Source organism: Hibiscus syriacus, unplaced genomic scaffold (genome assembly GCF_006381635.1).
Source record: "Hibiscus syriacus cultivar Baekdansim isolate YM2019G1 unplaced genomic scaffold, ASM638163v2 tig00110674_pilon, whole genome shotgun sequence".
Lineage (NCBI taxonomy): Eukaryota > Viridiplantae > Streptophyta > Magnoliopsida > Malvales > Malvaceae > Hibiscus > Hibiscus syriacus.
Window position 1 is genome coordinate 346,121 of NW_024062819.1, and position 12,489 is coordinate 358,609.

General features: G+C 32.9%; 1 pseudogene; it reads left to right on the forward strand.

Annotated features, from left to right (window-relative positions):
• The first annotated feature begins 1,180 nt into the window (after nt 1–1,180).
• LOC120137590 lies at nt 1,181–4,743 on the forward strand (annotated as a pseudogene).
• Nucleotides 4,744–12,489: the final 7,746 nt, after the last annotated feature.

Here is a 12,489-nt window from a genome sequence, read left to right on the forward strand (position 1 = left end):
TTTAGATTTAGGTTTCGAACACCAACAGTTGTAGCGAAATAATTAAAAATTTATTGTTAAATAATTGAGAACATTTAGAACAATTGCAACGGGTGATTAAGAATTCATATCGATGATTAAGAATTCATATCGGTGTGATTAAGAATCTCTCGCAATTATCAAGATTTGAACTCCTAACTTACTTAAGGAATTTGGTACCTCATCCCACTAAACCAATTGATTATTGATATAATATAATAAAATTATATTATAAAATTATAAAATAATATTCATAATATTTTATTTATAAAATTATAAAAATAATATTTTAATAATAAAATTGACGTAAATGATATTAAATAAATTATTTTAACATTCTAAAAATAATAATATTAATTTTTCTAATAAATATTATTATTTATTGTATCTAATATTTAAAATAAATAAATTCTGAAAATATTTTAACCAATGAAAAATAATTTATACAATTTCATCGAAATATCGTAAAATAATTTTTAAAAATCATATTTTAAAAAAATATAATTCATTTTATGAAAATTAATTTGTAAAATCTATTTTTCATTAAATAATTAGCTGACCCAATTCCCATATGTAATGGGGTAAGGGGGGAGATAGGGTAGTAGGCTGCCCCCAACACCAGGTTGAGAGCAGTTTCCGTGGAAGACCTCTGTTATGAATTGTCCTCAGTGGGACTCGATTCTACGACCACAAGATTAAGAGTCTTGCGCTCTACCAACTGAGCTAGATAGACAATTCTTTTCATTAAATAAATGAACTCTAAATAACAAGTTTCATGGGCAAATGGTTGAGATAATGTGTTGAAATAAAATTCCTCAAATAGTCCACAAGATAATATTTATTCAAAAAGATTTTTAGTTTGTTGATAATGTGTACACATTTTATAAATATATTTACTCGAACTCAAAAATTTTAAGAAGAACGATATTTTATTTTAGGATCGAAGTTATTTAACGTGTTCTTTTTTTTTACAATCTTAATTTGATTATTTTAATGTACTAGACAACGGAAAATTGAATATATAAAGATTAATGTAGGTAATGGGGGTATTATAAGTATGAAAACATGAAGCAATAGACAACACAATTCTTTTAGTGAGGTCAGACTCCAACAATAAATGAAATCCCCACCTTGTACTTTTAGTGATCTGATATCAATATCAATGCCACCTATGATTTCCTCTCAGTCTCCGATTGCCAGATCAAGGCCTACCATCTTTTTCAAAGCACCTCAAATGGCACCCCAACAATATGAAATCATTTTCCGATCGAAACTTCCCCGTATCTATATCCCGAGCCACCTCTCTTTGCATGCATATTGTTTCGAGAAACTTCCCGACGTCGCCTTCAAGCCCTGTTTGATCAATGGCACCACCGGCGAGGTCTACACTTACGAACAAGTCGAGCTCACCGCTCGGCGAGTCGCCTCGGGGCTTAACAAGCTCGGCATGCAACGACGTGAAGTCATCATGCTTTTATTACCCAATACTCCCGAGTTCATCCTCTCGTTCCTCGGCGCTTCGTTCCGAAATATATGAACGGTTAGTAATGCAAAAACTAAGAGTAATTAGGGGAGTAAAAATCGATTTTTTTATTCAATTCGAATTAACTTCGAGTTGTAATTTCATAAACTCGAATTGATTCGAAAAAAATTAAAGTTCAAATCGAGTTGTAAAATACAATCGGAATAGTAACTTGAATAACTAAAAAATTTTACTGATTAGTAGATTGATTTTTAAGTTTAGGTCTATGTACATCACATATGAATATATATATATATGATTACAAAAAAAACTATTTAGATTGAAATCAAATAATATCATAATATTATAAATATTTACGATTAAATTTAAACATAAACTAAAAAGTTTGACTAGAAAAATTTAAGTCAACATTGTAAAATATGACTCTTCAACTCGAATAATTCAAAAAATTTTAACTCGATTCAACTCAACTCGTTTGAACGCTCATCCCTAGCTAACTAAGATTATTTTAGGGAGTTGTTACCCATTTTAAGGAAGTAGCCGAGGGGTAAATGTCAATTAATAATTGAGTAAATTACGTGTTTAGTATATAACTATTAGTTTTGGTCCGTTTTAATATCTAAACTTTTAATTTTTTCAAAATCATACCTAAAGTTTAGTTTTTGTTTCATTTTAATGCTTGTTCAAAACTTAACGTTAAGTTTAAAAAAAAATGAAAGTTTAGGTATTAAAACGGACCAAAACTGATAGTTTATATACTAAATAAATAATTTACCATTGATAATTTTATCTCTCTACCACTCCTATAAAAGTGATAGTCTCTCTCTAATTAAATATACAATTGATAGTTTATGTATTTTCTTCTTGAAATATTTATGGTTGGAGAAAGCAACATAAGTGAGTTCCACTTTTACATTTTAAGTGTACGAGGTTTGGAAGACTGTTAACTTCAAAGGGAACAATGTTCATTTTCAAGATTACATCAATCTAGACAAAATTGCTTCTAGATTGTTAAAAATGATTCCGCTGCAAAATAAAATTATTAGTATTGAATAACAAATAATAATACGAGGAATTAATTGTACGTATAGAATATTGCTTAATAGTTATTTGTGTCATGTTTCAATAGCAATAAAAGATATTTTTCTAAAGATTCATAATAATTTGACAATGAAAATTCAAATATTCTTACAATCTCTAGCGTTCAAACCAAGCTATCTTAGTGGTAAAGAGATGTTTATTATCCCTAGAGAATTCAAGTATTAGAGATTACAATAACAATATATTTTACTGTTATTGAAACATGTTACAGATAACTATCGAGTAATATTCTAGGCGTACAATCCATTGATATTTTTTATATTAGTACTATTATTTATTAGTCAATATTAATAAGTTTTATCTTGCAGTAGTATCATTTCTTAATATTAACAACGTTAGCTAAATGCTAATTTATTATTTCAGGATACCTTAATGACCCTGAGGCCACAGCTAGGACCATTGACAAAGATGGCTGATTACACACAGAGACATCGGTTACATTGATGATGACGATGAGCTTTTCATCGTCGATGATTGAAGGAATTGATCAAATACAAAGGGTTCCATGTAGCACCTGCCGAGCTCGAAGCAATGCTCATTAGTCACCCTGATATCACCGATGCGGCTGTCGTCGCGTAAGTTTAACAACACCATCGAAGTTTCTCCTGTATGTCGATATTCGGGTTCTTCATTTTAACATCAAAACTGTGATGTGATTGCAGCATGAAGGATGAAGCAACTGGGGAAGTGCCTGTTGCATTCGTGGTGAGATCGGAAAAATCGCAGATCAGTGAAGATGAAATCAAGCAGTACATTTTGAAACAGGAGGTGTACTACAAGAGAATAAAGCGTGTGTTCTTTGTCGAAACCATTCCGAAGGCGTCATCGGGGAAGATCTTGAGAAAGGAACTGAGAGCTAAAGTGGCTACTGGGAAATTTCATGTTCTGCAGATCTTTCAACTCTCTCCCATGCAATGTTTGAAAATAATATACAAGTGCAAGGGCAATATATATATATATATATATAGTCTGTGTAACATATAAGAACATATATAGCTGTTAATATAATTGAGACTTTGTTAGAAGAAAACATTACTATTAGTTAACACTTTCGGTTAAGCTGTTAAGAACAGTTAATCATCCAAACCTTTACTATATAAAGAGGACTTCTCTTCTGTACACAAAAGAAGAAAAATGAACAATATTTTTTCCTGCAATTTTGCTCTTAATTATTATTCTTCTATATCATACACTTGTTCAATCTTTAGTCACTATATTTAAAAAATCTCATACAGTATTAGAGCGTCGATCACTGGCCCGCGACGACTAATTCCAACGTTCAGGTAGAAGACCAGCTTGAAAGAGAAGGATGTGTAGCAATGTACACAACATCTGTTAATTTTGCTGTTGTAAACTAACACGGTACACAGATATGTCGAAACCCATTTATGAACAAGTCAATACCCATTAGGCTTGATGACTCTAAGAGTCATCACATGAAAGGAAGCATATAGATATGTCTGGTAATAAAACACAGGTTCTGCACTGCTTACAGATTCATCTTTGAACCATGACTTAAGAAGTATACATAATATTTATTTTCTTTCACAATTAACTGTCGTTACATGATATCGGAATTTTGTATACTTATTAAGTCATGGTTAAAAGATGAACTCTCAACCATTACATTTTACAGCTGCAAGTAGTGATTCCTTAAAGGGTTATTAATGCTTTCATAGGCATAGATAACACTTGTTTAATTACCCAAAAAGGATTTAGAGAGATGGATAAGAGAAGGAGAAACGGAAACAGAAAATCAATACAAAGTCTACATTTAACCTTAATACCAACATGCAAACAACAATACTGTATAAAACATAACCAAAACTCCATCAAAATCATTCTTCACCTCAGCTTGGTGAAAAAGCAAAGAGTGCGGCCAAGCTTTTCTCATATAAAAAAAACACTAAGGAAACTATGAGAAGAAAACAATCGCACCACACTTTAGCCCCCCATTGAACCAAGCAGCATAAGCCTGCCGTCGATGGAGCATAGGAGTTTTCGTTCGGTCTCTAATCGTCGGTGTGCACGTACGAGCAAAGGAGCATGGTGGCACAGCGGCGCAAGATGTAGAGTCGAGCACGTTGTTGCTTAACCAACGAAGCACACTTGGTGGAGAAACCGTTCCGCTTACTCTTTGATGAGGCCTTGACTGATCCACAGTTGTATTGCTGGCAGTGAAACTCGGCCATGGCTAAAACCAAAGAGTTAACTTAAAAAAAAAAGCTCAAATCGGAGCTTGTGACCGTGTGGATTAAGGCCAGAGCATATATATATATATACAATTACAGTACCGAAAATCAAGAAAGGTGTTAAACTGCAATATGAAGGAAAGAAGTGAACATGGACAAGCGCAAAAACTAAGGAACTTAAAGAAATGTGGATTAGAGAAGTGGCAAAGTGGGGGAAGCATGAAAAGTGGGGAGTTGTTGAATGAAGACAAGGCAATGGATTTTGGGTTATGGGAATTCGGGAACAAAGCCCCGCCATTATGGACGTCGGTTTTGCTGGATTATTTGGATTCTCTTTCTCTTTGTATTGTATGCTTGCACTTCATAGATTTTGCCAGCTGCTGAGAATAAAATCTTGAGCAATTTCTTTGTCTTCCCAAATATGAAAATATCTCTTGATAAAATATGTGAAAATCAAAGTTGCTTTGATCCTGCAATGATTCGTGGATCAAAATGCTGTCACTTTTATCAGTTCATTGCAATCTTGCGAGTAGAAATTGATAAACTTTACGACCATCATGTAAGATTGATAACAATCACTACAGCAAAATTGTTCTACAACGGCGTTTTGAGAGTAAACGCCACTAACTTTAAACATATAGCGGCGTTTACATCACAAACGCCGCAAAATTGTAACTTTAACGGCGTTTTTATACAAACACCGCAGTAGGATTCATCTATAGTGGCGTTTTTTTAACAAACGCCGCAACATAGTAGTACTTTAGCGGCATTTTTATACAAATGCCGCAATAGGGTTCATCTATAGTGGCGTTTTATCAACAAACGTCGTAACACAGTATTACTTTAATGGCGTTTTTTAATAAACATCGTAATAGAGTAGTACTTTAGCGACGTTTTCAAAGACAAACGCCGCAACAGAGTTTTACTTTAGCGGCGTTTTTATAAAAACGCCGCAATAGATTCCATCTTTAGTGGTGTTTTTAATAAACGCCACAACAGAGTAGTAGTTTAGCAGCGTTTTCAAAGACAATCGTCGCAACAGGCAAAATTTAAAAGTTTTATTCCGAAAAGGAGATTTAAGTAGGAGCCAACATTCCCTACCTTCCCATTTATTTTTATTTCCCTTGTCGCATATATGTTACCATAGTGATTCAGCTCCTTTTTTTTTCTACGATGAGGTAGAAGAAAAGCAACCCCACGACCACCGTAAATCGGCGCCGATGACGAGGTAACCTCCAAAACTCTCCCTTTTTAACGCAAAATAACCCCTAAACTTAGAAGCTCATATGCAACCTTTACAGGCTTTGGCTTCGGTCCAAGAGGAACGATGGTGGCTTCGACGAAAGGTAGGTTCTTTTTAGGTTTTCTCTCTGATTCGTTTCCAGAACCGAATGCCCCTTTTCGAACTGATCTCCCTGCTTAAATCTCTTTGCTTAAAATTTTAAAATTTTAAGATCACTGTCTTGGATGTTCACTTCTTTGTTTTGTTTCTCATTAAATTTAAAATTTTATGAGTTTGCTTAAAACTCTTCAAAGGTGATCTTGCTTCGATACCCGTTTCCCAACTGTAAGCTTATATCTTTTTCTTATTTTTTCCTTTTACTTTTATCTGAATTTGTTTCCCCCCTTTTCAATCAGATGTTAGTTTGAATTGGGTGTTTGATTTTTGGTTGATTTGATGGAAAATGAAATATGGGTTAATTATAGCTTTTGATTATGTGCTTGCTTTTGTTGCTACGATTCCGATTTATAAAGTAGTTTTCCTGACATGGGTCATCGTTAATTTTCCATGTATTAGTTGATTATGTGTTCAATGTTTAGGGTTTTTGGTTATTTAGTTTATGATTGTTTCAATTATATGGAATTTCGTGGATTGTGATGTTGGATTTGTGCTTATCAAAGTTCTTTTAGGGAGGAATGTCATGTTGGTTTGATTTGTTGAAACCGAGTACTATTGAAATGGAACCCATCCATGACAGTGATCAGCTTGATCAGATCCTGGCTGCTGCTCAACAGCTTTCCCAACCTGTTCTCATTGACTGGTTCGTTCTATCTTCTTCTAACTCTTTCCTTGACTGGTTTTTTCCAAAGTGAAAAGGATGGGTTTTGTTTAATTGTTGATAGGATAGCTGCTTGGTGCCGGAAATGCATCTATTTGAAGCCAAAGTTAGAGAAATTGGCAGCTGAATTTCATACCAAGTATATATATTTTCCCTCCTTTCTCTTCATCATTATGTTTAAATTCTAATACAATATTTCTTTTACTTTCTTTGGCTTTAATAAAAGGTTACCCATTAATATAGATTTGGCATGAAAGTGGAAATAAAAAAATATAAAGAAGTAAATGCGAGAAGGGGAAAAGATAGTGTAGATAGATGGATGGATGGATGGATGGATGGATAGATCATACTACATTTTTAAATTTCCAATCGGCTCCCATATGTACAAAAAAGATTAATATTCACCGCTCTAATCTTTGCTTGAGATATAAAAACAAAGGACATTAGATTCTAAGTTGCTTGATATTTGTTTTGTTTGGCTTTAATTTATTTTCCACTACCATTTGATCTTTTCTTCTTTTATGGTAATCGGATGAAATGAAGGTTTTTTCATTCAAAGGCATATGCTAATTTTCTATATTATTGAAAGCCTTGCAAAATGCTTTTTTCTGAACATAGCTGCTTTCTGGTTTGCAGAATGTTATTGACTTTCAGTGAGCAAACAAAAGGTAAAGAATTCCCAAAGAATGCATCATATCAGGAAATGCTTGAGATTGTTATGTCAAGGTGCAACTTTCTTTCTAATATTAATGTAATTCTAATCATGTTTGCACTTAATGACTTATGATGCACGGCTTATAGGTGAAATTTGAACATGTTCTTGTGTTTGGTATTTTACATGTATGAAAGCTTTAGGTTCAAAAAATTGCTCGACCTAAATGATAAGTAATACCAGTAAATGTTATAAATGCCAATACATCTGAAATAGTCTTGCATTCTCAATTTTCATGTTGTCCTGTTCATACTTTGACATGATTCCAGAATAAATATGTTCCTTTTTTCAAGTTCATACTTCAACATAATTCCCGAATAAATATGTTCCTTTGATTGCTAATATGATATATTGCTTTAACTGAACTCCATGCAGTGGTTTTTATTTCTTAGTGTGGAAAATTTCTTCTTCGAGTGAAACTCTAATTCATTGGGATAATAATATAGATATGAAAAGGAACTTATCAACCCTATCCATAATCTTCTCCATGGAGAGCTCACTCGTGCTCATCATCCAGGTAATGCACGTTATTTTTACCTTGCAATTACCACCTTTTATTCTGGTAGCATAGTCTCATGCCTTTTCCTTTGCAGGTTCAAAAATTGAAACTGGATATTGAGATGTGAGTTCAACACCAGCGTTTGCTCTGTCTCTTAGTCTGATTGTAGCCGTACGTGCATGGTTTAGACAGGTCTGAACACTTTTAAAACTATACGACATGTTATTAATTTTTTTAAGTAAATTCCATTTGTTGATCATTATAGGAAGGGACAAGATACTAGGTTAGTGATGCCACTTTTAGATGGTTATAAAAATTTATGTTGCCACACTATCTATTCAACCTTGAACTTCCAGCTTACGTGTTCTGTAACACCCCCAACCCGTATCCGACCCGGATACGAGTCCGAAGTGTCACATTGACTTTTCAAACCTTGACTCTTAAGAAAAATCCCGGGAAATTTAAAACTTTATTTAAAACAAAATACAGACTTTATCAGAGTGCTCGAACTTAATGACTTATTACATGCCAACACTTTATACATAACCAAATACATACTTTGTCAAATATTTCTGATATGATCTTTTGGTAAGGAAAACTAACCTGTCTTACTCCGCATCACTCTTTACTCTTCTCGAAACCTACGTGTGAAACAATCACACGCTAAGTCGAAGACTTAGTGAGGCATAACAACTTATAATGCACTTTAAAACATATATCGATACATGCATGTTCTGTTCTATCATGTTATAGCAATTCCATGCATTTTTCATATCGTATAAAACAAGTTTGCATATAATCACATAACATTTTTCATCACTACACACACATACACACACAACATCATATCATTTCTATAGCATTTATCATACTACTAACTTATTTGTTCATATCTCTGGATTAGCCCATGTACGTATGTGAAACTATCGATATGTGAGTCTATAGAGGTTGTGCACTAATGCTGTCACCACAGCTCGTATAATTGCACCGAAGTGCCGCGTAGAATTGCACCGTAGTGCCATATATAATGTCCATAAGGACCACATAGAATTCCTTAAGAATCATATACATATGCTAGGGATCAAGTATGTGTCTTTCAAGACTTCACACATGTTCCACAGAATATATATATCCCGAAGGACCGCGTAGAATTGCACCGTAGTGCCATATAATGATGTCCATAAGGACCACATAGAATTCCTTAAGAATCATATACATATGCTAGGGATCATATATGTCTCACCAGACTTCACACATGTTCCAAAGAATATATATATATCTCGAAGGACCGCGTAGACCCTCGACTCTTGGCATGCCAACTATACCCCTAGCTCTCATGACACATAACATGGGGCGTTATCATTTATTTCATTTCAATATTCACATAAACGTGTAATTCACTTTCACATATCACATATCACATAGCTTCTTTTCATATTATCACATAGTCACGTAGTTCACTTACACGTAGATCATTTCCATATAATTCACATGTCACATATGTCATGTTTTCATATAATTTCTATCATTTCTCACCTAATCACCTTTATTCATGTAAACATACTTATCATATCTTGTTCACATAAGATCATATACTTCATATAATATATCGAAACACCTAGAACACTTTCACGTAGCTTATAGTCATAGGTCTTATCTCATAACATATACTTGTTTTCACATATATATTTCATATCATTTCTTATACCCTCACATAATTCATTTAACATACATAACATATTATGTAACATTATAATAGAAATACCTATAAGTCATATCACTTAGAGCACATATATACTTATAGTCATATTGCTTATATCTTAATCTTATGCCTTCTCTTAGATATATATATATATATATTCACATGTTCAGGTAATCCACCATTTCATCACATAATCTAATATGTTTACTTAATTCAATTTCATATAACTCCTATAATCTTCTCATATAACTTCATAAATTTCTATCATACAACCCATGTGTTATAGTTTTATTTAAACATATGAATCTTTCCCATCTAGCTTATCTTATATGTTCATATTATCATTTATGTTCAAATCTCCTAGTTAGTGTACTATTCTCCCATCATCCTATAGATCAATATTATCTAGCTTATTTCACTTATCATATAATAATATAATTATATTTTACTATGATCACATAGTTTATATCTCATATAATTCATAACCTTTCTTATGTAATCACTTATACTTTCTCACCTAACACATAAAAGAACATATCAATCCATATAATCAAGCATACATACATGCATATTCAATTCATGCCTTTAATCATGCATTCATGTGTAACACTTCAGGAAATAGACTCATCGCAAGTCTTATTCCCATCGCACATCATATACTATTGAATATGCACTCACCTGGGCCTCGTTGTTTGAATCAATCCTAATCCTTAGTTTGTTCCGGAACAAGCTTTCATTCTATATCTACATAATAATACATTAATACTTATCAGTATACTGATTGATATATTCGAAACTATCACTCCTTAGTCTCAAAGAAAAGCCAATTTCATCTTTTAATGAAGGTATGCATCGATGCACTACACCATGCATCGATGCATAAATCCTATTCGATGTTTGTATTTAATGGGGATGCATCGATGCACTCCTTATGCATCGATGCATAAATCTTATTCGATGTTTTCTATTTAAATTCATGCATCGATGCACTGCATGTGCATCGATGCACCTTAAACAATTTCTGGTATTTATCATCGATGCATCGGTGCACGATGAATGTGCATCGATGCACATTGCCCAGAACTGACATTTTAGCACGTAAATCATCAACTCTTCCCTTAATTCTTCTATTCTAAGCCCCTATTTTGACATTAAACTCAATTACCATTACTTGAACCAACTTATATCCATGTAAATCATCTTTAACCTCAAAATCCTATCTTCTTTATGAGATTCAAGAATCATACCAAATTTTCTATATGTTCTAAATCCAATTCTATCACTCCAAATATCTTAATTTAACCATTGACAAGTCAAATTTAACTTCCAATTTAAGAAATGAACTCTACTTCAAGATTTCACTTTTCTACTTCCTTTCTTTAATTCTTCATCTACTCCTCATCTTATAGTTTTAAGATAATCTAAGCTTTCCTTAAGCTTAGTTATTATCTAAGGATCAATAAGCAACCTTAAATTCATCAAGAATTTGATCCACAAGAAAACTCACCTTTAGCTTGGCTCTCCCACGTATGAAGAAGAAGAAAGGAGAAGAGAACTCTGGATGTTTCTCATTTCCCACGTTTATATTACCTTAAAAAAAATTATAAAAATATTTCTGGTCAAATGACCATAATACCCTTAATTTCCTTTAATAATTACCAAATAACCTTCAATATATATATTCAAATAATCATTGAATTCTTTCATTCTTCTACTTTAGTCACCAAATTCTGAAACTTTACAATTTGGTCACTAACCCGGTATTGCGGATGTTACATGTTCCTTTCTGTCTCTTGATCTTTTAGTGGTCATGCGTTATGGCTTAGACAAGTCTGTACACTTTAAAGCTATACAATATATTATCTAATTAATTTTCTCAAGTAAATACCATTTAGGAGGGGACAAGATTCTAGGTTAGTGATGATACTGTTCAGATGGATATTCAAATTTATAGTGTCGCTCTATCTTTTCAACCTTGGCTCATGCTACATTTTTAAATTAACAAGCCTTGTGAAGAGCATAGTATCATATTATGTGTCTTTGGATCTAGTTTTTTGTTACCCTTATTGTTGTGTATTTTCTATGTATTGTGCATTGTTCTAACAAAAACATCCAACTAAATTACAGAAAGCATTGTGTACAGAGCTACAATGTATTTGAATATATGAGGGACAATGTTAGTCGGGTTCCTGATTATGGTCATGGCCATTCTGAGGTTGCTGCTACTGATGATATTTTCCCATATCATTCTGCCAGAAAAGCTGTCGGAGATGATGCCAATGACAGTGATGAAGAATCTAAGAGAAGCAGAATGGTAAGATGATTTCTTACTTCAGGCTGCTTAAAGCTTTGGGGGCTCGAAGGAGTGCAAAAATATTCTTTAAAGCTATGAAAGTTTAGTTTGGTAGAAGTTTCCTTTACTTGGTAGAACTATAAGTAGAATGTCTGCTTAATAAATTCCATTATTTATGTTTCTAGTATATGTATACATTTATATGTATTTTTGTTATATTAATGTTTTCCACCCTTTTAATTTCAAGTGACTTGTTTTTATTTAATATATGCTTTGATTTGTAGAATTGATTATTATTGTGGGTGTAAAGAATGTCTTTAATGGTGTTTTATGCAACTCATGTAGCTACTCCTAATAGCGTTATTTGCGACGTTTTTAGATGAAAATGCCACTAATAATGGGCTTATTTGCAGCGTTTTTAATTACAAA